Genomic DNA, 23,998 nt, shown 5'->3' with positions numbered 1-23,998 from the left:
ACACTTTTATTCTCTCCATAGGTTTTCCCTCAGGGGCTATCCATTGGTATAGCACCTCATGCTAAATTGCATCTTATATTTGGCTAAGTGGGTTCAAGCCCTGGCTTTTTAGTCTTATTTAGCTTAGAACAATTCATGTCTGATCAGCTCCTAGAGGTGCTCAGCCTATGTCCTACAGTAAGAACTCCCATTTCCAGACCTTCTATATATGTTAATGATTCCTTCCTTCCCAGTCAACTTGGGCTCAAACCTCCTGTTTCTCCACTTCATTCTCCATTCTGTACTAAGGACTTCTTTTCTCAATGGGACACTGATAAGCAGCACCTAGACAGAGATGCTCTGCTCTGGGGGCAAACCCAGTTGCCAAACACCAGTAGTATCTATTCCTATCTCCGCTTTCCACAAAGGAAATACTTCCTGCCAAAACCTTTCCTTCTCTCTCACTGGCCTAGAGGTGTTGAATTCCAAGTCAGAACCAAAACAGTCTTTCCTTAGGTAAGAGCTACAAACCCGGAGGACACTTTTAAAAGTGGCAAGTATATAAGCCACACCTTTCATCAGAAATGTGATAGCATCCACCAGAGGACAGCCGAAGCACCAGGGAGTTCTTGGCATCTAGAGAAAAGGTGCAAAGCAGGTGTCCTTTACTGGTTTCCCCCATTGACAGCCAATTGGAATGATGAGTGCCTTTTCATTATTTTAGACAGGTGGCAGGAATACTTCTAAAACAGAAAATTGTTATTTTGTTTTCTTCCAGTCCCCAAAGCAATAAGGAGACAGCTAACTCTTAGTATTACTGAAAGCATGCTGCATGTTCCTTCCATACCCCCAAGTGGCCTATTGCTACTGCTTGTGCTGGGCTAGTATGAGGTCCAGGGCCCCAGTACCTAGACCTAGGCAGTTTAGAAAGAGACACAGAGAGCAATCCCTGCCTTTCTTAAGAGTACTTACAGAAGGATGGCTGTCAGAAAAGAAAGTGAAGAACAGCCCAAAGATATCAGATCACCCCCAATTTCCCCAGTTAGAATCTGCTTCCTCCTCCTACCCCATCATCCAGTAGGCCCTGCCTATAGAGCAGAGAATAAACCAGAGCACTCATCTAGAGATAGTGTGTGTCAGTAAGCCCAGACACCACAGTAATAGCAGCCATATCAGATGGGGAAAGAGTTCAAGTAAGCAACTGAACAAGCAAATTCAACAGTCAGATAGATTAGATTGTATTTGATGCTGCCTCTTGGTTTTACAAATCTGGGTCACAATATTGTTATTTTTGGAAAACAGGGAAAGTGATCAAACATATTGTAAAAGGGAATATTTTGCTGTCATAACATATTCCACATGGAAGCTTTCTGCAGAAGTTAGGGCTAAAGGAGGGAGAAAGGCAGAATGGCAACTGGCAGAGCTGCCTGGGAGGAGCTGTGCTATGATGTGGATCTTGGGCTGTTTGAGAATAGGGAAGTGGAAAGGGGTAATCACTCAACTTACAGAATACTTGGAAATCCAGCAAGGTCTCAAAATGCTCTAGATCCTAGAATCACTTAAGTTAGAGAAACTTGGTAATATTTTCTTTGAGAAAATGAGCCTCCGTGAGGTCATGGGGCCAAATACTCTTGACCATTTGAAATACGAATAGTCACAAATGGATTTCTTAGAAAGCTATGGAGCTTTGGAATATGAACCCCAGGTTCCCGTCTTGAGTCCTTTGAGGGACAGGAGAAGGTGGTTAAAAACAAACAAACAACAACAACAAAAAAAAAAAGCAAAAAAAAAAAAAAAAAGAAGAAGAAGAAGAAGGCATTTTCTTTCTCCTCCCATTTGTAAAGCTTGTTGGCTGGAGTTTACTGTTGTCATTAACTCTATTTGAAGGCAGGGGGCTGTCATATTATCCACAAAGAACATTTATTGATTTGTTTATCCCCCATTTTTACAATGTGTCCTTATTGCCCCAGTGGCCTTTATGAAAGTGTTTCTGAATCTGCCTTGTTGAAACTTGGAATTCCACCTGTCTTGGAGAGAGTGGGAGCACAAATCTTTCTTTTCCTCATTTGTTTGTTGTTGTCAGTTAAGTCAGACTGAGTATTCAGAGTGTTGATTACCACTTTATTCATGGTTTCAGAAATCTCTGGACTGGGCACAGGTACAAGACTTAAAAGCCTGGCACATCAGACAGAAATCCATTTCTAGCTTTGTTAGTTCATAAACCATGAGGCTTTAATGCTGTTTTTGGTGCAAGACTCAGCACAGAGTCAATTGTTATCTAGCCAGGTTTTCTTATTGAGGAGGAAGAAGAGGAAGGAGCCCCATATTTTCTCGTTGTCAGTAATTCTGGGAGTTTGGGGTGAGGATTAGTCTAGTCAGGGAGGTATCTGCATATTTTGAGATTAAAAAAAATAATCATGCTAGGCCATGGGGGTAAAATCATTAAAATCTGGTTGATGAAACTTGGTGAATGTGTGTGTGTGCATGTTCATATATGCTCATGCAGTTGGAGGATAATCTGTGGGCTAGAAACAGGCATGAGGAGAATCAGCTAGTTGGTGCGGTGATGGGATGAGCAGGGAGGTGACAGGGGAAGGCATATTGAATTTTGTCTAAAAGTCCAGGAAGTCAAAGGAAGGTGATGCCCATACACGGAGTAGGGGCACAGAGGGTTTTTAGTTGTCTGGCTTTGAATAATTAATTTTCCTCTTTGGACTTTAATTTTCTCTGTCTGTAAAATAAGGGACTTTTACTAGATTTTTTTAAATATATATATATAGAGAGAGACAGAGTGAGCATGAGTAGGGATGGGGTAAAGGGAGAGGAAGAGAGAGAGAATCCCAAGCAGGCTCCACACCCAGTGAGGAAGATGATGCCCGGCTGGATTTCATGACCCCAAGATCATGACTTGAACCAAAATCAAGAGTCGGATGTTTAATAGACTGAGACACCCCGGCACGCCTAGATATTTTTAATATGCCTTTCCAGCTTTGACTTTTTACGATGGTTCTACAAATTACAAACATCGTCACTGTCAAAACTATTACATCAGTGAACAAATACGCGTTTATACCTATATGCATTTTCGGTTTTGCCTTCCTAACAGATGGTGAATCCTAGCTCCCATTCTTTTAAAAATTGTTTATAGGATGAGGATAAAGTCAGCTGAGAAAGTGCACTGTAGATGAGCTAGGTTAAAATTCAGGACTCTGGGCTTCCCTTCCCCCAGCATTGTGACCATAGTTGGATAACTTCCTTTCTTTTCCATTTTCTCATCTGGAAAATCAGGACATAAATCCCCATCTCTACCACATCATGTTTCAAAGAGGGTTAATTAATTCATCATGTGCACTATGTGCTCAAGAATTTACTATTTTTTGGACATTTTCTAGTAAAACATTGGAGATTGTACATCCATTTGTTTTGTACACATGGAGTGCTGTTTGGTATACATCATAAAACTGAAACCATAGTTTACATTCTGGACTCAAAGAATTACACCATCGTCACTGATGTTTACAATATGTCTCAATTTAGTATTCTTGGCAAATTTTATATAAGTATGGCTTTGATTCCCTCTCTCACCCCAGGTTTTGTGAGGGAAGAAATGTAAGTGAACCCTCATTGAACTCTTCCTGTCCTTTAAATCCACTCTTTCCCACCTCAACTCATGTGGCATTGAATATAACTTCTTGTTTGGAGTCTTGTGGAGAGTTTTTCATGCCTTTCAGTGTCCTCTTCACTCCTTGGCTTTTTGAGTAACATTTCCCAGGGGTATATTAACTATGCTAGGAGGATCTGCTTGCAGCTTCAACAGAGCCTTGATCAGGTATCTTTGGCCAAGGAATTGACTGATTCTGATTGCACTGATCCTAGATAACTTTTCACAGAGTCCTCTTATCTTTTATCTATGTCAGGTTTTTCTAAATGTCAAAGCCAGACTTTAGATCAGGGAGTCAGCCAAATTTTTCTATAAAGGACCAGGTAGTAAATATTTTAGGCTTTGTGGGCCATATGGTCTCTGACTCAACTACTCAATTCTGCCTTTGTAGCCTGAAAGCAGCCCTGGACAATACATAACATAAGCTAATGGGTGTGGCTGTATTACAATAAAACTTTATGGGCACTAAAATTGGAATTTCATTTAATTTTCACATGCCATTCGGAATATTTTTCTTTTGATCTTTTTCAGTCATTTAAAACCTAAAAATCATTCTCAGCTCTTGAGCCACACAGAAACAAGTGGCACACTGGATCTGGCTTGTGGACTGTAGTTTTTGATTCCTGCTTTAGATGGTCACTCCTGTGCTTGCAAATCTGTAGAGTAAATTTCACTTTTTCCCAGCTTCTAGTATTTTAGTAACTCTCTAGCTTATCTAATTTTAAACATTCTTCTGAGTGGCCAAAGTTTGCATGTCTTATTTGTCCAGAATGCTTGGCCTGGTGCCCTCTAGGTCTTGAGCATTTTTTAGTAAACAGGAAAAAAGTAAATTAATACAGGAATGCTAGAAGAGGACACATTTTTTTTAAAGATTTTATTCATTTATTTGACAGAGAGAGACAGCCAGAGAGAGAGGGAGAACAAGTAGGGGGAGTGGGAGAGGAAGAAGCAGGCTTCCAGCGGAGGAGCCTGATGTGGGGTTCGATCCCAGAACCCTGAGATCACACCCTGAGCCTAAGGCAGACGCTTAACGACTGAGCCACCCAGGCGCCCCTAGAAGAGGACACATTTTTTTCTAATGATCTAGTAGCTCATTCCCTTTTACAATACCCAGAAATTGAAAATATTTCATATGTTTTCTAGACTTTTGTACTGCAACCATATGGATAACTATGAAATATATATGAATGAGTTTTGCTCGATGCCACATAAAACTCAGGTGGTAAAGAGGAAGGATTTTGGGGACCATCTGATACTAAGCTGTACAGAAAAACTCTCTGATAGAAAGCAGGGCCCAGGTAGTCAGCTGAGTTATGGATCTGCCATATATTTCCCCATAATTCTTTGTTTTTACACATTTGCTGGCTTAATTCTGATTGTCCCCATAACAAAACTAGAACACAGGCCTTCAGAATAAATAATTTAGCTCTATAACCCATTGCAGTTGATCTCTGCTCAACTCTCTTGTTAGTCCCCAGTTTGGGAACCATGTCAAGAATTTGCCATTGCTGCTATATAGTGCTCTGTGCCTGCTTATTTATAGCATGTACATTTTATGAAATAATGATTAACAAGAAGTTGCTATGTCACTTGCAAGATCTTCTGAGTCCATTGCCTGCTTCCACCTTGTGTTACTATTCCCCAATCTGTTACATTTTTAAAGCCCATATACTGCAGCCAGAACTTTTTTTTCTATCCTTCACAGAATCTCTTGGTAATTGTGAAACTCTGTGTAGTAGATCTTTGCAGTTGGTTTCTATTGCAAGGGTAAATGTTAGAACCACCTTTTCTCCAAAGGTAGGAGTTATTTCTTACTTCTGTGGGTTCTAGTCCCATAGCAAGAAACACGTTATCCTTCAAAATGATCGAACTCTGTGATGAGCCATTATTTCAAAAAACGATCTCTTCAGTTGTAATAGCTATGTGTGCATACTTCTGGAACCTATTATTCAGGTGTTCACCCTCCTTTTCATGACTAGACAACTGCTCTCAGCATTCCAAGTAGGCAGGTGAGTTCTACCTGCCAGAAGACGGTACAGAAGAGGAAACTTCCTTCTATACAAAAGAAGAAACTGAGATTTGGAGGTGAATGAATCTTTATAAAGGGAATAAAGATTAGAATTCTCAGTCCCTTTGCTTCCAGTCTTTGTTGCAGTTCCTGGGGCACCCCGATGGAATCTCCTCAGCTCCTGGCTAAAGTAGGGTCCTTCTTCTACTGAACACCTCATAAGAACAGGCCTGGTAGTAATCTGCTCATGCATTCAGCCAGTAAACATTTACTGGGTGCTTCCTACATGTGGGGTATTGGGCTCTCATACTCAAGATATAGAGCTTGCCTCAAGGAGCTTGGTGATCCTAATCCTGGACATCTTTTTTTCTTTTTTTCCTGAGAGAGAGAGAGCATGCATGTGAAAGTTCGGGGGGGGGGGAGGGACAGAGGGAGAGAGAAAGAGAGAGAGAGAATCTTAAGCAGGCTCCTCACCTGGCCCAGAGCCTGACTCCGAGCTCCATCTCATGACCCTGAAATCATGACCTAAGCTGAAATCAAGAGTCAGATGCTTAACCGAATGAGCCACCCACGTGTCCCAATCCTGGACATCTTTAAATCTCTTCAGTGAATTCAGGGCCACAATATCCACTGCTCATTTGAACTTCACAATCATCTGGGACAGAAGGCACAGTCATCCTTGTGGTTTTCCACATAAGCAAACTGAGGCTTTGCCAGTTAATCAACAGATCGTAAATGGAATAGCTGGAATTTGAATCCAGGTGTTCTGAGTCCAAAGGTAACAGTCACTCTGCTATAGCACAGCTGCCTCTCAAATATATAAACATACTAACCCAAAGTAGAAAGAAAAGGTTATGCCTAGGCAAACAAGAAAAACAACAGTGAAAAGGAACAATAGAGTCAGAAATGACAGAAAGAAGTTAAGAAAGACATAAATATTGTGAGAAGAAACCAAGGAGCCACTGAGTAGCACTAATTTGACAGGGAGCTTTTCTTCCTAAGAAAGCCCCAAATACTTAAAAAGAGCTGGTGGTTCATCAGCAGTTTCTTCATTAGGTAGGGCCAGGGACATGTGAGCCATAGTGCTTTCACCACCTCCTACTCTTCATAGGGAAAATACGGATTCTGATACAACCAGCCTTGCTGGCTTTTAATTCAGTCTCATCACACAGCCACAGAACAGAAAGCATAATTTAACACCTTTTCTCAAGAGAATTTTGCTCATTACCAAGCTAAGGGAACAGCTCAGAAACAGAGCATATGCATATAAATGGTAGAGTCCCGGTTCCTTGACCCTTGGCTTTGAGCCTTCTCAAAGTGTACCACAGAATGTTTTCCATGGGGCCAGTAGAAAAATAAATTTATTTTCCTCTTCTTTGATGTCAAAAACAGAAAATCCTATATTTTAGGACAGTGGTAAAAAGTCACAGTCTTGTTGTCTTTTAAAATGTTGATCTTCCTTTGTCTCCTGAGATGTGTCATAATGTGGAAGGACCTTGATTTCATTGTAGTATCTGCATGTGGGCCCTGGAGACTGGGCTTCTCACAGTTCCATAAGTTACATAAACACATTCCTAACAGCCCATGGTTACAATCTCTTTCACTTTGTGGACGGGTAATTCAGCCATGAGTTTAATGAAAAGATGAAAGATTTGCAGTGGTTGGAGTCACAGGCTCTTAAAATGCTAATCTTTTAAAACTTGAAGAAAAGAAACTTAGAAATCTAAAAAGCTGACCAAGTCATTTTATGGGCAAGGAAACTGAGGCTCAGAGACAGGAAATGGCTTTTCCAGGTTCACAGAACATATAACTGGCAGAAATTAGGGCTTCCTAGAGATTTCTTGTTTCTTATCTGAGGGGCTCTCTGGCCTCACAACCAATTAGCAGAGTCACAGAGATTGTTACCTTGAAACCCCCAAGAATTATGTGAGGCAGCATAATAAACATTTAGAACAGCCCTTGGTTCCCAGAAAGTGCTCAGCCCCTGGGGGTCCCCTCTGCTTCCACCGCGTGTAAGAGCATCTTCTGTAAGTATATGTTTTTCCCTTTAGCAGGGGAATGTGTACTAATTCTAGTCTATAGTAGAAGGGCTCTATAAGTCATTTTATGGTATGAAGATTCTTGCAAGGTCTCATGTGTATAAACATTTATTTATTTTTTTAGGGACAGTTTCATAGCTTTCATGTGATTCTCAGAGGTCCTATAACACAGAAAAGATTACAGACCACTAGTCTAGTCTAGTCTTTGATAAGGAATTTATGGATTCACAAAGGAGTAGCCTGACTAAAGTGATATCCAAAATGGCTGATGACTGTCACTTTCCCCACATGGTGTCCATTTATTCAACTTGAGTGCTTGCTTAATGTGTACACCAGACCTCTACCAGGCACTGGGATAAGAGATAATAACAAAAACTATTGGGCACTCAGTATGCCCAATATTGCTTTATAGACATTTTCTCACTGTCCTCACAACAACCCTATGATGTAGGTTATTATTATTATCTCAAATTTGCAAGGGGAACTGAGGCATAGAAGAGTTAATGTGACTTTCCCAAAGTCGTACAACTAGTTAGTGGCTGCAAAGTGAATATGACGCAGAGTTCTCAACATAACCGAGTGAAATAAGTGTTGTACTAGAAATAAGTACGCAATCCCCTAGAGCATACAGAGAAAGTGTGTTGTTTTACCTGGAAAGTTTGAGAAGACTCCACAAAAAAGTTAAGGGTTGATTTAGGTCTTGAGGGATGCATAATAATTTGCTAGGTACAAAAGGGTAGGAAAGGAACTTAAGGAAGAGGAAGCAGACTAACCAAAGACAGGACTACATGAAAGCAAGAGGCTAACTTGGGAAACTTTATACAGTGCAGAGGTGGTTGAGTTCCCCTTATCACAAGCTGCAGGTCCCTTGACCAGGCTTCAGTCAGCCTTTTGTGCCTGCCCCACCCCATGCGGAGCTATGCCTTACTGTCCTACTCTAATCTCGGGGCTTTTTGGAAGTAGGCTGCTGTCTAGATAGTGGAACAAGATGCAATGCAAGAGCACCAAAGGGGCTCTGGTTCTGCCGTTGACTTACCCGTTGGCCTTAGGCATGTCTCTTTCCATCTTTGCATCACAAAACCTCCATCTGAATAATAAAGTGGTTGGACTATATGGTTTTGAAGAATTTAGCAGTAAATCTGTAACAATCTAAATATTTAAAATAAATCTCTAAAATCTTATGGATACTCCAGATGTGTCCATGTGTCAGTGGTTCACTTTATATTATGCATCAGCCATGGGAAATAGGTAGACCTAAGTTCAATCCCCAGTCACTTAGCTCCTCTGTGTTTCTGTGAGGAGAGTAATAGCTCCCATGGCTATTGTAAGAACTAAATGATGTATAACACAGCTCCTGTTGCCCAGTAAGTTTTGGTTCCTTCTCCTGGAGTGAAGCCTTAGTTATTGGCACACACACACACTTATGGTGTCCCCTGGGTAGCCAGAAAGGAAAGATGGGAAATGGTATTTGTGGTAGTCCCCTGGTAATGTAAGGTTCACACACACACACATACACACACACACACACACACACACACACACACATGCACCTCTTCAGGGTTACTTAATTACTGATCAGAAGGGCCAATAGTATTTGTATAAGAATATAACAAAGATTAGTTCCTTCCTTTTCCTTCTTTGCTCTCCAGGGCACTGTGTGTAACATTCCCCAGACAGCTCAGCAAGGACATGTTTCATTGCCTTTCTTGGCTTCCAGGCTTTGGACTTGAAGGTGTCAGAGCTTTCTGTGTGTCTTCATCATCAAGATTTTTCTGACCTCCCTGGTAAGCAGGTCCACAGCCAATGGCCAGGAGACAAGCTAACAAAGGTCATAAATTATCCTCCCTGTTCTTCAGCCATTAGTTTCCCTTGTCCAGCCAGAGACATGTTTTAAAGTATGGTGAGGCCAGATTCAATAGAAACCTGAGCCAGCACCTGTGTAAATAAAATTTTAAGGCTTCTTTTCCTGAAGCCGGATGGATATTTTTTGAAACCAAGGCAGGCTGTCTTTTATGTAGAGTGCTGCCTTCTATATTATTGTTGCTTTGGACCTCTTGGAGGAATGTGGTTTGGTTGTAGTGGTGTTGTTTTCGTTGTTGTTGGTGGTGGTGTTTGGGGTAAGGGGCATTTCTTTCAAAAACAGGTTAAAGCCTTGGTATGATCTGTGACTCTATTGTGTTTAAAATGAAACACTGGTGATATGCTGGAATTCATTCTGCTTCTCATAGATTGGCTGTACATCCCTCCACCCCCACTCACTCTTTAATGCTGATCCTTTTAAAACTGAGCCAACCAAAACCTATGTGTAGCAAACTGCTTATCTCTAACTCTGACCTGAATCACCTTCAGATCTTATCTAAAACCCTGTGTGTTTGGGGAATGGTTAGTACCCTGTCAAGTGCCCCCAGGGCCCATCAGTAGGTGGGTATCCAGTTCTTGAGGTTCCTTAGCTCTGCTCACTTTCAAAATACAGACAGGATTGGTCCTTTACTTGTGTTGATCATGACTAAAGTCCTCCTACTTCCCACTGCCCTGCTTCTTCTGCCACCCCACCTGTGTAGCCTCCGTGACTCCCCAGAAACTCCTCTATAGTCCATGTTATTTAGAAAACGTTTTTCTTTGCCATTTGTTTTTGCAACTTGATGAAAACCAGCCAGCAAATTTAGGTTCAGATTATGATCACATGGGAGCACAAATAGATGTAGAAAACAAAAGAAAGGTGTTTGGATATGTGGAGTGACTTCTCATCTACCTAAGAACCTTACAAAGATACTAAATGCTCTCTACCTAGAAGCCCTATTAATATAAGGGTAAAATACTTGATTTAGGTCCAATGTTTGTTAACTGTGTGACCTTGGGAAAATGACATCTCCTCCCTGACCTTTAGTCTTCTCACCTGTAAAATGAGGAGGATGATGACCATCCCCAGAGTAATTTTAAGAATTATGTGAGGTTGGGGTGCCTGAGTGGCTCAGTTGTTTGAGAGTCCTACTCTTGGTTTTGGCTCAGGTTATGATCTCAGGGTCATGAGATTGAGCCCTGCATCCAGCCCTGCATTCAGTACAGAGTTCACTTGGGTTTCTTTCCCTCCGCTCTCTCATAAATAAGTAAAATATTTTAAAAAAAGAATTACATGAAGTAAGGCAACTGGAAGTTTCCTTGCATAGTGCCAGACTTTGAAATATAAAGTGAACCAAACACTATGGAAAACGCCTCCTATTACATGAATGAAAAATCAGCCCTGTATCAAAGTATAAAGTATACATTTAGCCTCTATTATATGTCAGGCCTTGTGCTAAGAACTAGGGATAGATGAGTAAAAAATCTCAGTCCACTGCTTGACTTATTTCACTTAGCATAATCTCCTCCAGTCCAGTCCATGCAGAGAAAGACAATTATCATATGTTTTCACTCATTTATGGAACATAAGAAATAGCAGGGAGATCGGTAGGAGAAGGAAGGGAAGAATGAAGGGGGGGAACAGAAGGGGGAATGAACCATGAGAGACTATGGACTCTGGGAAACAAACTGAGGGCTTCAGAGGGGAGGGGCGTGGGGGATTGGGATAGGCCGGTGATGGGTATTAAGGAGGGCATGTATCGGAGCGCCTGGGTGGCATAGCGGTTAAGCGTTTGCCTTCGGCTCAGGGCGTGATCCCAGCGTTATGGGATCGAGCCCCACATCAGGCTCCTCTGCTATGAGCCTGCTTCTTCCTCTCCCACTCCCCCTGCTTGTGTTCCCTCTCTCGCTGGCTGTCTCTATCTCTGTCAAATAAATAAATAAATAAATCTTTAAAAAAGAAAAAGGAGGGCATGTATTGCCTGGTGCACTGGGTGTTATATGCAAGTAATGAATCATGGAACATGGCATCAAAAACTGGGGATGCACTTTATGGTGACCAATATAACAAAATAAAAATTAGTAAAAAAAATAATAAAGAAATAAAAGAAATTTAAAAAAAACTAAGGATGTACTGTATGGTGACTAACATAACATAATAAAAAATTTTAAAAAAATAAAATAAATAAATAAAATGAAAAAAATCTCAGTCCGGCAGGAGCAACAGATAAGCACACAGTGAGGCATGCATATTCCAGGCCTTTTGCTTGATACTGGAAATTCAGTGATGAATGAGACACAGTCCTCCTTTCAAAGATCTCAAAGTTCAGTGGAGGATATCAATGTGGAAACAAAAATTAAATACTGTTCTGATAAATGTCGTAAGAGAGATTAATAAAAAAATAGGACAAATTATGCAGTAATTGTTTTAAATGAAAGGCCAAAAGAAACAATGTTATTAAGAATTAGGGAGAGGGGTCCCTGGGTGGCTCAGTCAGTTGAGCATCTGACTTTTGGTTTGAGCTCAGGTCATGAGATCAGGCCCTTAGTTGGGCTCCACAACGGGCATGAGGCCTGCATGGGCTTCTCTCTCTTTACCTCTCCCTCTGTCCCTCACCCCCACTGAGGCGCGCTCTCTCTCTCTCTTCTCGTGAATAAATAATTCTTTAAAAAAAGAATTATAGAGAAACTAACTGATTTAAATCAAAGCCTCCCCCCCCAAAAAGAAATTTTTTTTTAAGATTTTATTTATTTGACAGAGAGATAGCCAGCGAGAGAGGGAACACAAGCAGGGGGAGTGGGAGAGGAAGAAGCAGGCTCCCAGCGGAGCAGGGAGCCCAATGTGGGGCTCCATCCCAGGACTCTGGGATCACGCCCAGAGCCGAAGGCAGACGCTTAACAACTGAGCCACCCTGGCGCCCCCCAAAAAAGAATGTTAATCTAATTTTATTCCAGCTTGGTCATTTGTGTTCCATTTTTCATTCTGTTCCTAAAATGGATGATCAGTATTTGTTTTACATCCAAGCATGACAAAATACTGTAGGAGGCTTTACTTACAATGTAGTTAAACTATTCTGTTATCCCGTTGCAAGCCCACACTTTTCTTCCTCCTCACCTTTATTCAGGCTACTCCCTCTGCATCTCCATATCCTTAAGTCCTACATTTCTCACTCAAATGCCTCCTCCTCCATGAAGCCTCCACCCCATCAAAAGGCACCAAACCCTTGTCTGTATACCCACAGCACTTCATGAGTCCCTCTCTTTTGGCTCTTACCACTTTTTACTTTACCTTTAAGTAATGTACTTATATTTTTCCCTCTGCTAGACTGATTTCCTCAGTGGAAGGTTCACCTTGATGAAGCCACGATTTTATTTTAGATGCATTGTTGGATTGTATTGTGCCTTATGGGCTTCAGCCTTCAATCTTAAACATGTGAAATTACATCACCTATCTGGAGATTTATACTTTCTGCTAATGACTTTTTTAAATGGCCACCACCTTCACACAACATCTGACTAACACGTATCTCATTCTTTTAGGCCTTGCCTTCATGCATGCATAATTTATAGAATAACAGGGTTTTTTTTTTCTTACGCATCTACTGTTAGATATTTAGATTGTTTGCATGTACTTAGGTTGTATTCATGTGCATTACATTTTTTCTTTTTATAATTTTCTTAGGACTCATTTCTACCAGTGGAAATACTGGGTCAAAAGCAGGGATTAGGGGTAGGAGCATGTGATAGGCAGATCTTTAGAAATGCTAGACACATTTGAGGAATTGGAGGGAGGCAGGTGGCTATATAGACAGCCAAAATCATATGTTATGTGTTAAGAAATTATGAAAGGCCCCTCTGTTTCAAAGTATCTTGCCATGCATGATGTGTCACAGTGTCTGATACCCCCACCATATGTGGAGCTGTTTTGGAAGACTTTACTTTCTGGGACACATTCAGCCATTATCGGGAAATACTGTGGGGAATTAGGTTGTCAGTGTATCCACCGGCAGGACTCTGGAGGCATGAAACACCAGTCTCATAAATTTTGAAAGGCATAGGGGATTCGAAACAGGTTCTGTTATCTTTTATCTGGAATAGGAAGGCTTAGATAAAGCATCAAAGAGGCAAGCTCTGAGGAGCCAAGGGTCAAATGAAGGCACTGAGCATTTGGTAGGATGAAAGAACAGAATGGGAAGAGGGAAGCAGAGGAAGGGCTGTGGAGAGAAATAAAAATGTTTCACTTAACAGGACTTAGAATTGTGTTAGGTTTGTGGGTACAACAGAAGCAGTGAAATCACTTTATACTAGGGAGAGATGATTGAGTTCTGAGCAGCCAATAGCTGACTTCAGATAGAATTGTAGGGGTGATGGCCTGAGGTGATATCCAGGTCTGAATTAGCATCTGTAGACATTAGAAAACCATGAGGATTTTGGACATCGGAAAACCAGCAGGGCAGGAGAACTTAGGGCAGCATAGCAGACTCAGTACGTACAAGTAAGTTCACACCAGCCGTCACACAGGATTACAACTACTAACGTGTGATAGAGGCCAGCTGCCACTACCTTTTGCGATGGGAAAATCTTTAGAATGGTAGTTGCCTTTGAGGAATTGGAGGGAGGCAGTTGTCTATATTCACCTATCAGTTGACTTCACTGATATGGTGTGGGGGTTGTAGCTTTCAGATACTGTAGTTTTCTTTTTTTTGGTAGAGACTGCAAAATCTATTGCAGAACTGTAAATTCTATCTGGAAAAAAAAAACAGGCTCCCCAAGTTAGAGTCGAACATGGAACCCTCTGTGTTTGAAGGTAGAGGGGCTCTATAAGAATCAAATTGCATTTTCCAGCTCTATCCCCCCAGGGTTTTTGTTTTTTGTCTCCCTTGGGACTCAGTTTCTCTTACTTTGGTTCCTAGTGCTACCACGCACTGTTCTTGACCTCTTACCCTGAGTATAAGTAGAGATCACATTCTTTGGGTTCCCACAAAACAAAAAAGATGAGCTCTTATTCATCAAAATGCTTATTAGTGAATACTGAGGGAGAACAAACTGGATACCCTGTATAGAAAATAAAGGCAGGACTCTGTTCCTTGGAATCCCAGATAAAACAATAAAGAGCGCTTTGGGGGCATTAGATGTCTTCCCATAAGGTGGCTCTCCTTTGGCCATGTCACCTTGGCCCAATCTTCATAACATTTTTCCTTGTTTGTTAACACATCCACTATGCTCCTAAGATGTCCTAGGGAAATGCCAAAAACTTAAACACATATCCAGCACGAAGAAGGTCACTTTCTAATAGCAAGCCCTTATATTATGCTGTGAGCATTTGACCCCTACGTTACTAGCAACACTAGTGAGTGACCTGACCCCTCTTTGGAGCAGAATGTGATTGATATATTGCTTCAAGGAGACCCTCACTGTTCTAGGAAATACAATCCCGAGTTTGCTGACTCACATCAGGGAATATGTACAGACAATGGGTCCTGCAGATAAGCCTTCCTCTGATTAGCTTCAGAGATTTTAAAGCAACTAAGATGTGGTAGAGTGGGCCTTAGGAAATTCATTTGATCTCTCTAAGCTCAATTTCTTCATCTATAAAATAGAGATAACACAGTTGGCTGAAAAGCCAAAGGATTTGATGCTTATAAAATCATTGTATAAATTGCAAAATGTCATATGAGTATTAGTTTCTATTTTCTAGGGGAATCTCCTTACCATTGTTCAGGATAATCATGGCTATTTTTTAAATACTTGCCTCTGACCACCCTGGAAAATATTGTAAAGAGAGTTGCCTGTAGGGGAAACAGCTTTACTTGCAAATCACTTCATGGCTTGCATATTCTCTTTTTCTTTTCTTTTTGTTTTGGCTTGCATGTTTTTTATGTACATAGGTCATTGATACATAAAACATACCTCCTCCAATCTGCAGTCACATCACAATGATCACAATGATTAGGGCTTCTCAAAGTGAAAGTACCTGCCCCTCCCCAGTAGTCTATTACAAAGATAATGTACAAATTGATAGATAATATGTCCAACCACTTTTGCGTGATCTAGGGATAGGCAGATACATAATTTTATTTACGAATATACTGTCTCCTAGTATGTGAGCAATAGCCAGAAAATGGCCTAGAAAGGCCACGAAGAATGCCTTCCCATCAGGGTTCGGCTTTCAGCTTTAGTTGCAAGGTTACTAAAATCTTGTGCAGATAAGTTGCAGGGTTTATAGAAAAACCAAAACTTGCTCCAAGAGCAAGCTCTTGTTTCTTTGCCTAATGTTTTTAATTCCCAGCAGACATGACTTTGATCTGGCATTTGGCAACAGGGCATTTTCCTAAGCTGTATACAAATTGGGGAAGAGAAGTGATATTATTGAAATGAATTTATTTGTTGTAAGTCATAAAAATATGGGCTTTTTCAATTCCATCACCCTCAAAATTGTATCCGTTTTCCCCAGTGGAGCAGTTTCTCTGCCTTTAATATGCTTGCTTTTGTGCTGGGCATTCTTGCCTGGCTAACACATGAACCTTGCGAAACTGATTCCAAGGTCCTTTTCTTTTTTTTTTTTTTTCTCTTGATGCCCAAACTGCCAGGGTCAGTAGTGGCTGTGGTGGGCTGACAATGAGGTGGCAGTAAGCTGAGCTTTGTCCTCTGGCCTCCCTTGACCCATTCCATCCATCGTCCAGAGGGCTCTAAGCCAGCATTCCACAGAGCAGCCTCACCAAACTCACGGAGACTGAAGGGGAGCCATGATTTCAAACAGTCATTACAGAGAAAAAGAATGAAACTTAAAGTTTGTAAAATTATGGAGCTCTCTTTGTTGATTCTTTTCATTCCAGAAAAATATTACTCTTCTTTAGGAAACTATCAAAACCTTATGATCTTCCAGGACCTGGACTGCTTCCTTAAGAGACACATTACAGGGAACTCTCTTAGCCAACAAAATATTTAAAAAATCAATCATTTATTCATTTATGCATTTAACTAATGTATATGGGGATTTTTCCATTCATTCCAGTCTGGAATGACAAAAAAGAAAAAGTTTTATCTTTGTCTTCCTCACAATGAGGAAGATATCTATTTTTTCATTTTATAATCTATCACATTACCTATACTGATGGATATTTTCATGTGGTAATGACACAAGGGAATGATTGAAAAGTGGAGAAAGGATGGGGAAGAAGAACTTGAGTGTGGATCTACCTACTCTCAAGGCTCCATTTTGAAATACTGGGATTGCAGTTTCAAAGGACTATTTTGCAATCTCACCCCATGGCACTGCAGACAATAGATTCTTGCTGTCACTGGAGGCAAGAAAATGGTGACAGAATAAAATGAATGAGATCAGAAATTGAAAAGAGGGTTCATTTTCTTTTATAAAAGAGTTTACTTTATGCACGCATCATGGTAGAATAAAACCACCACCAGAAAAAAGAAAGCTAGCATGTGACTGTAGAGAAGTCACTGAAGCTCTCTGGAATTCTGCAAAGACGTTAATGGTATTTGTCCGTTCTACTTCATGGGTATGTTGTGAGACGATGAATGGGAAGGGATTTACTAATGTTAAAATATCTTACAGATGTATGTGTTTGCTATTAGGACCTTATGTAGGTAAACCTACCTTTATTAGTGACTTGGAGTCTTTAAAGACCTTTGCATGCTTTTAAATTAAATCATTTGTGCTAAAGCTTACAGGGCACTCTTGATGTCCTTTTCAGACTCCTCTCTCAGAGACTAAGAATTATTGCCAACAAAAGGCATGCTAGAATTTATATATATATATATATATATAATCACATACCACAATATTTACCCTTTGTAAATGTGCCATTCCTTGGTTTTTAGTATGTTCAAGAACTCATGCAGGCATCACTATCTAATTCTAGAGAATTTTCATCATCTCGAAAAGATACTCTGTACCTGTTAGCACTTACTCTCAATTTCCCCTCTTCTCAGACTCAGGCAACCACTAAAATACTTTCTGTCTCTGTGGATTTATCAATTCTGGACATTTTATATAAAAGGAACAACACAGTATGTGGCCTTTTAATCTGGATCCTTTCATTTAGTATGGTGTTTTCAAGGCTAATCCATGTTTTAGTATGTATCAGTACTTCATTCAATTTTCTGGCTAAGCAATAATTGCTGGGTTGTATGGTAACTCCATGTTTAACTGACAAAGTGTGTTTTTTTATAGATACTGCACTGTTGTACATTCCAATCAGCAGTGTATGATGCCTCAAATTTCTTCACATACTTACCAACACCTTATTGTGTTACTTTATTATTAATTATTGTTATTATTCCCATCCTAGTTGGTATGAAATGGTATTTCATTAGAGTTTTAATTAGCATTTTGCTAATGGCTTATGATGTTATACAGTTTTTCATGTGGTTGTTGGGCATCTGTATATCTTCTATAGATAGATGACTATTCATATTATTTGCTCATGTTTTAATTGAATTATTCCTTTTTATTATTGATTTGTATGTGGTGAAGTCCAACCTCATTCTTTCCTATGTAGATATCCTGCTGTCCTAGCACCATTTGTTGAAAAGAGTATTGTTCTCCACAGAGTTGTCTTATTATCCTTGTTGAAAAACTATTGATCATAAATGTATGAACTTATATCTGGACTCTTAGTTATATTCTACTGAACTGTATGTCTGTCCTGAGGTAACTACCATAGTATTTTGATTACTGTGGCTTTGTAGTAAGGTTTGAAATTGGGAAGTGTGAGTCCTCCAAATATGTCTTTCATTTTCAAGATAGTTTTGGCTATTCTAGGACACTTGCATTTCCATATACACTTTTGGATCATTTGTCAATTTCAGGAAAGTGCTGTCTGGGTTTTGTGATACATATTATATTGAATCTGTAGATCAATTTGCGTAGCATTGTCCTGTTAACAATATTAAGTTTTTAAAAGTTCATCAACACAGTATGGCTTTCCATATATTTAATTGATCTTTAATTTATTTCAGTTATGTTTTATAGTTTTCAATGTCTAAGTCTTACAGTTATTTTGTCATATTTACCCCTAAATATTTTATTCTTTTTGATGCTTTTGTAGATGGATTTTTTTCTTAATTTCATTTTGGATTATTCATTGCTACTCTGTAGAAATACAACTAATATTTGTATAGTGACCTATTATACTGCATCCTTGCTGAATTCATTTATTAGCTCTAATAGTTACTTTGTGTATTTTTTAGAATTTTCATCATACAAGATAATATCATCTGTGAAAAGAAATAGTTTAACATGTTCCTTTTCAATCTGTATGCCTTTTATTTCTTTTTCTTGTCTAATTGCCCCAACTGAAACATCTACTATCACGTTGAATAGTAGTGGTGTGAGCAGACGTTGTTTCTGATCTTAGGGTGAAAGTGAGGAAGCTTTCAGTCTTTCACCACCAATTGTGGGTTTTGCATAGGTACCTATTATCAGGTGGAGGAAGTTTCTATGTAGTCCTGGTATTTTTGTCATGAAAACTTGTTGGATATTGTCAAATGTGTTTCCTGTGTCTATTCACATCACCATGTGGTTTTTGTATTTTATTTATTAAACTCTAATTACATTGATTTTTTTTTATTGAGCCAACCTTACATTACTGAGATAAATCTGACTTGATTATGGGTTATAATCCTTTTTATTTTTTATTTTTTTTAAGATTTTATTTATTTATTTAACAGAGATAGCCAGCGAGAGAGGGAACACAAGCAGGGGGAGTGGGAGAGGAAGAAGCTGGCTCATAGTGGAGGAGCCTGATGTGGGGCTCGATCCCATAACGCCGGGATCACACCCTGAGCCGAAGGCAGACGCTTAACCGCTGTGCCACCCAGGCGCCCCTATAATCCTTTTTAAACATTGCTGAATTTGGTTTGTAAGTATTTTGTTCAGATTTTACCTTTATATTCATAAGAGATAGTGGTGTTTAGTTTTCTTTTTGCACTGTCTTATTCTTGTTTTGTTATTAGGGTAATAATAGTTTCATAAAATGAATTGGAAAGTGTTTCCTTATCTTTTTCTTTTGTGGAAGTGTTTGTAAAAAATGAGTATTAGTACTTTAAACATTTGGTAAAATTCCCTGGTAGAGCCATGTGTTCCTGGGATTTGTTTTGTTTTATTATTATTATTATTATTATTATTATTATTATTACTACTACTACTACTAATTCAATATCTTGTTATAGGTCTCTTCATACTTTCTTTTTACTTCTGAGACAGTTTTGGTGGTTTGTATCTTTCCAGTAATTTCTTCATTTTATCAGTGTTGGCATACAATTGTTTGTAATATTCCCTAATAATCTTTATTTTAGTAAGATTTATTTCAGTTAAGATGATTCAATAAGTTATCTTTATTTCAGTAGTATTGTCTTTTCTTTCATTCCTGGTTTTCATAATTTGAGCTCTCTTTCTTTTTTATATTGGTTAGTTTAAAAGGTTTATCCATTTGTTGATCTTTCCAAAGGACCAAGATTTGGTTTTGTTCATTTTCTTTTTTGTTTCATATTCTCTACTTCATTTGTTTCTGTTTGAAGTTTATTTATTTTTTTAGTAATCTCTACACCCTATGTCGGGCTCAAACTCACGACTCCAAGGTCAGGAGTCACATGCTCCTCCAACTGAGCCAGCCAGGCACCCCTACTTCATTTATTTCTGTTCTAATCTTTTTAAAGAAAAAAATTATTTAATTGAGATAGAAAGAGAGAGAGAACATGAGCAGGGGGAAGGACAGAGAGAGAAGCAGTCTGCCCATTGAGCAGGGAACCCGAAGTGGGATTCGATCCCAGGACCCTGGGATCATGACCTGAGCCGAAGGCAGACGCTTAACCAACTGAGTCACCCAGGCGCCCCTTCTGTTCTAATCTCTATCACTTTTTCCTCCTGCTTTCTTTTAGTTAGTTCTCCCTTTTCTAGTTTTCTCTTTTGGGATGTTAGGGAGAACTGCATCTTTTTAATGTAGGCATTTATAGCTATAAATTTCCTTCTAAGCATTGCTTTCATTGAATTTCATAAATTTTGGCATGTTATCTTTTCATTTCAATTCATTTTATATTTTCTTACTTTCCTTATGTTTTCTTCTTTGACTCATTATTTACACTGCATTGTTTAATTTTCACATATTTGTGAATTTCTGAAGCTCTCTTTTGTTATCGGTTTATAATTTCATTTTATTTTGATCAGAGAACATTCTTGGTATGACTTCAATCAATTTAAATTTATTGAGACTTGTTTTATGGCCTTGAATGTGTTCTTTCCTGGAGGATGTTTCATGTGCACTTGAGAAGAATATGTATTGTGGTGTTTCAGGGTGGAGTGTTGTGTAGATGCCTGTTAGGTCTAATTTGTTTATGGTGTTCGTGACTTTCCTTTTCTTATCTTCTTCTTGCTTGTTCTATGCTTTATTGAAAGTGTGGCATTTAAGTCTCCAGTTTTATTGTTGAATCATCTATTTTTCCATTCAATTCTGCCAGTTTTTACTTTATGTTTTTTGGGGGGGGCTCTGTTATTAGATGAATATGTTTACAACAATGTCTTCCTAGTGGATGGTACCATTATAACATGTCCATCTTTGACTCTAGTCACATGTTTTGTCTTAATGTCTATTTCATCTGAAATTAGTATAGCCAATCCAACTCTCCTTTGGTTACTGTTTGCATGGAATATCTTTTTCAGTCCTTTCGCTTTCAATCTATTTTTGTCCCTGAATTTATTTTTTTAAAGATTTTATTTGAGAGAGAGAGAGAGCATGTGAGCGGGGGGAGGAGCAGAGGCAGAGAGACAAGCAAACTCCATGCTGAGCATGGAGCCCCATGTAGGGCTCAATCCGCTGACCCCGAAATCAAGACCTTAGCCAAAATCAAGAGTTGGATGCTCAACCAACTGAGCCACCCAGGCATGTCTATTTCTGTCTCTGAATTTTAAGTGTCTCCTATAAACAGCATGGATACATCTTGTTTTTTCAATCCATTCTGCAAATCTCTGAGGTTTTTTATTTTTTTAAGATTTTATTTATTTATTTGACAGAAAGAGAGAAAGAGAACAAGCAGGGGGAGTGGCAGGCTGAGGGAGAGGGAGAAGCAGGCTCCCCGATGAGCAGGGAGCCTGTTGTGGGGCTAGATACTAGGATCCCGGGATCATGACCTGAGCTGAAGGCAGGTGCTTAACCGACTAATCCATCTAGGTGCTCCCAACCTCTGTTTTTTAGTGGCAGTATTTACTCCAATTACATTTAACATAATTAACTTATAAGGTAGAATTTACACCAGCCAAACCTCATGGTTTATTGTTGCTGGTGTTTGTTGTTGTTTCTGTTGTTTGCTTGTTTAGTGACTTCTGGAACTAATACTAGATGCCTGGGAATATACTGAAGCTTTTCAAATCCTCCTGTGAACATTTCATTTCCCCACTTTAAAAAAAAAAGATTTTATTATGTATGTATGTATGTATGTATTTCTAAGTGGAGTGTAGAGAACAACATGGAGCTTGAACTCATGACCCTGAGATCAAAAGTCAGACACTTAACTAACTGAGCCACTTAGGAGCCCCTTAAGATTTTATTTTTAAGTAATCTCTGCACCCAACATGGGACTTGAACCCATAACCCTGAGATTATGAGTTGCATGCTCCACCAACTGAGCCAGCCAGGAGCCCCATCATTTCCCCATTTTTTTCAAGCTTTTCGATGAGCTCATTTGTTGCCACACTTGTTATCTACCAACTTAGCCAGGCTGATGTAAAGCATTTGCCTCTGATTATTTTCTAGAAACTCCCCCAGGGAAGAAGCTGTTTATACTGAGCAGGCTAAAAGTCAGGTTAAATAAACAGTCTTGAGAGTAGTGTTTCAGGGAATCCCCAGACAGGTCAAATAATGGCAGTTCTCTAAGAGAGTGTTTGAAGGAGTCCCAACACCATTTTGTCTCCTCCAGTGGTTACCAGGCTGGTTTTCACCATAACTGGTTTTCACCATCACTGCAGGCTATTTTTCATGGTTACTATGGTACTGGGTAAGGAGTGATAGGGAATAGGGTAAATTTAAACATTGCAAGGTTTTGAATAAACGCTCCCTAGCTACAAGTATTTGGTTAATTTCTAGAGTTCTTAAAATGTTTATTTGACACCCCCCCCTTTTTTTTTGCAGTTTTCTAATTTCCTTTACGGAGTAGAGGATTTTAGGAGTTCCTCCCTCCATCATTTTCTCTGACATTACTCCAGTCTAAGATGTTTTGATCGAGAACTTCCCCAACCTTTAAAAAAGTGCACATCTAAAGTATGTGGGAAAAATGACCCTGAAAGTTAACCGAATTTTCAGGATCCTTCAGCTATTCCTAAGGTCACTCACCCCAGTGTTGTTTTTGTTGTTGTTGTTTGTTTGTTTGACAACCAAGAAGAAAAATACTGTTTTTCACATGTGATTCATACAAAAATATAGGCCAGGCCATGTTTCCCCCTCTACTTAAAGTCTCTCTCCATCTCACTCAGAATAAAAGACCTTGACCTAAAATTTATTGGCCTATAAGATCACAAATGATCTGTACTGCTGTTACCTCTCAGACCTCATATACTACCACTTTTCCTCCTGCTACAGCTGCATTGGCTTCTTTGCCAGTCCCCCAAAATGATGGGCATTCTCCCACATCAGAGCCATTATTTTATTTTTTTAATGATAATTTTTTATTATGTTATGTTAGTCACCATACAGTACATCCTTAGTTTTTGGTATAAAGTTCGATGATTCATTACTTGCGTATAACACCCAGTGCACCATGCAATATGTGCCCTCCTTACTACCCATCACCAGCCTATCCCAATCCCCCACCCCCCTCCCTTCTGAAGCCCTCAGTTTGTTTCCCAGAGTCCATAGTCTCTCATGGTTCATTCCCCCTTCTGTTTACCCCCCCTTCATTCTTCCCTTCCTTCTCCTACCAATCTCCCTGCTATGTCTTATGTTCCATAAATGAATGAAACCATATGATAATTGTCTTTCTCTGTTTGACTTATTTCACTTAGCATAATCTCCTCCAGACCCGTCCATGTTGCTGCAAATGTTGGGTAATCCTTCTTTCTGATGGCTGAGTAATATTCCATTGTATATATGGACCACATCTTCTTAATCCAGTCATCTGTTGAGGGGCATCTCGGCTCCTTCCACGATTTAGCTATTGTGGACAATGCTGCTATGAACATTGGGGTACATATGGCCCTTCTCTTCACTACTTCTGTATCTGTGGGGTAAATACCCAGTAGTGCAATGGCTGAATCATAGGGTAGCTCTATTTTTAACTTTTGAAGGGACCTCCACACTGTTTTCCAAAGTGGCTGTGCCAACTTGCATTCCCATCAACAGTGTAAGAGGGATCTCCTTTCTTCACATCCTCTCCAACATTTGTTGTTTCTTGCCTTATCAATTTTTGCCATTCTAACTGGCGTAAGGTGGTATCTCAGTGTGGTTTTGATTTGAGTTTCCC

At 39.5% G+C, this 23,998-nt stretch overlaps 1 protein-coding gene across 1 annotated transcript in view; it reads left to right on the top strand.

Moving 5' to 3' along the window:
• AR (androgen receptor) overlaps positions 1–23,998 on the top strand; it is a 188,568-nt gene that overhangs the window by 106,630 nt on the left and 57,940 nt on the right. The gene's annotated exons all lie outside the window — the stretch shown is intronic.

Source organism: Ursus americanus, chromosome X (assembly GCF_024610735.1).
Source record: "Ursus americanus isolate L20-20 chromosome X, mUrsAme1.1.p, whole genome shotgun sequence".
Classification (NCBI taxonomy): domain Eukaryota; kingdom Metazoa; phylum Chordata; class Mammalia; order Carnivora; family Ursidae; genus Ursus; species Ursus americanus.
Note: the sequence above shows the minus strand (reverse complement) of the source record. Positions and strands in the feature narration are given on the sequence as shown.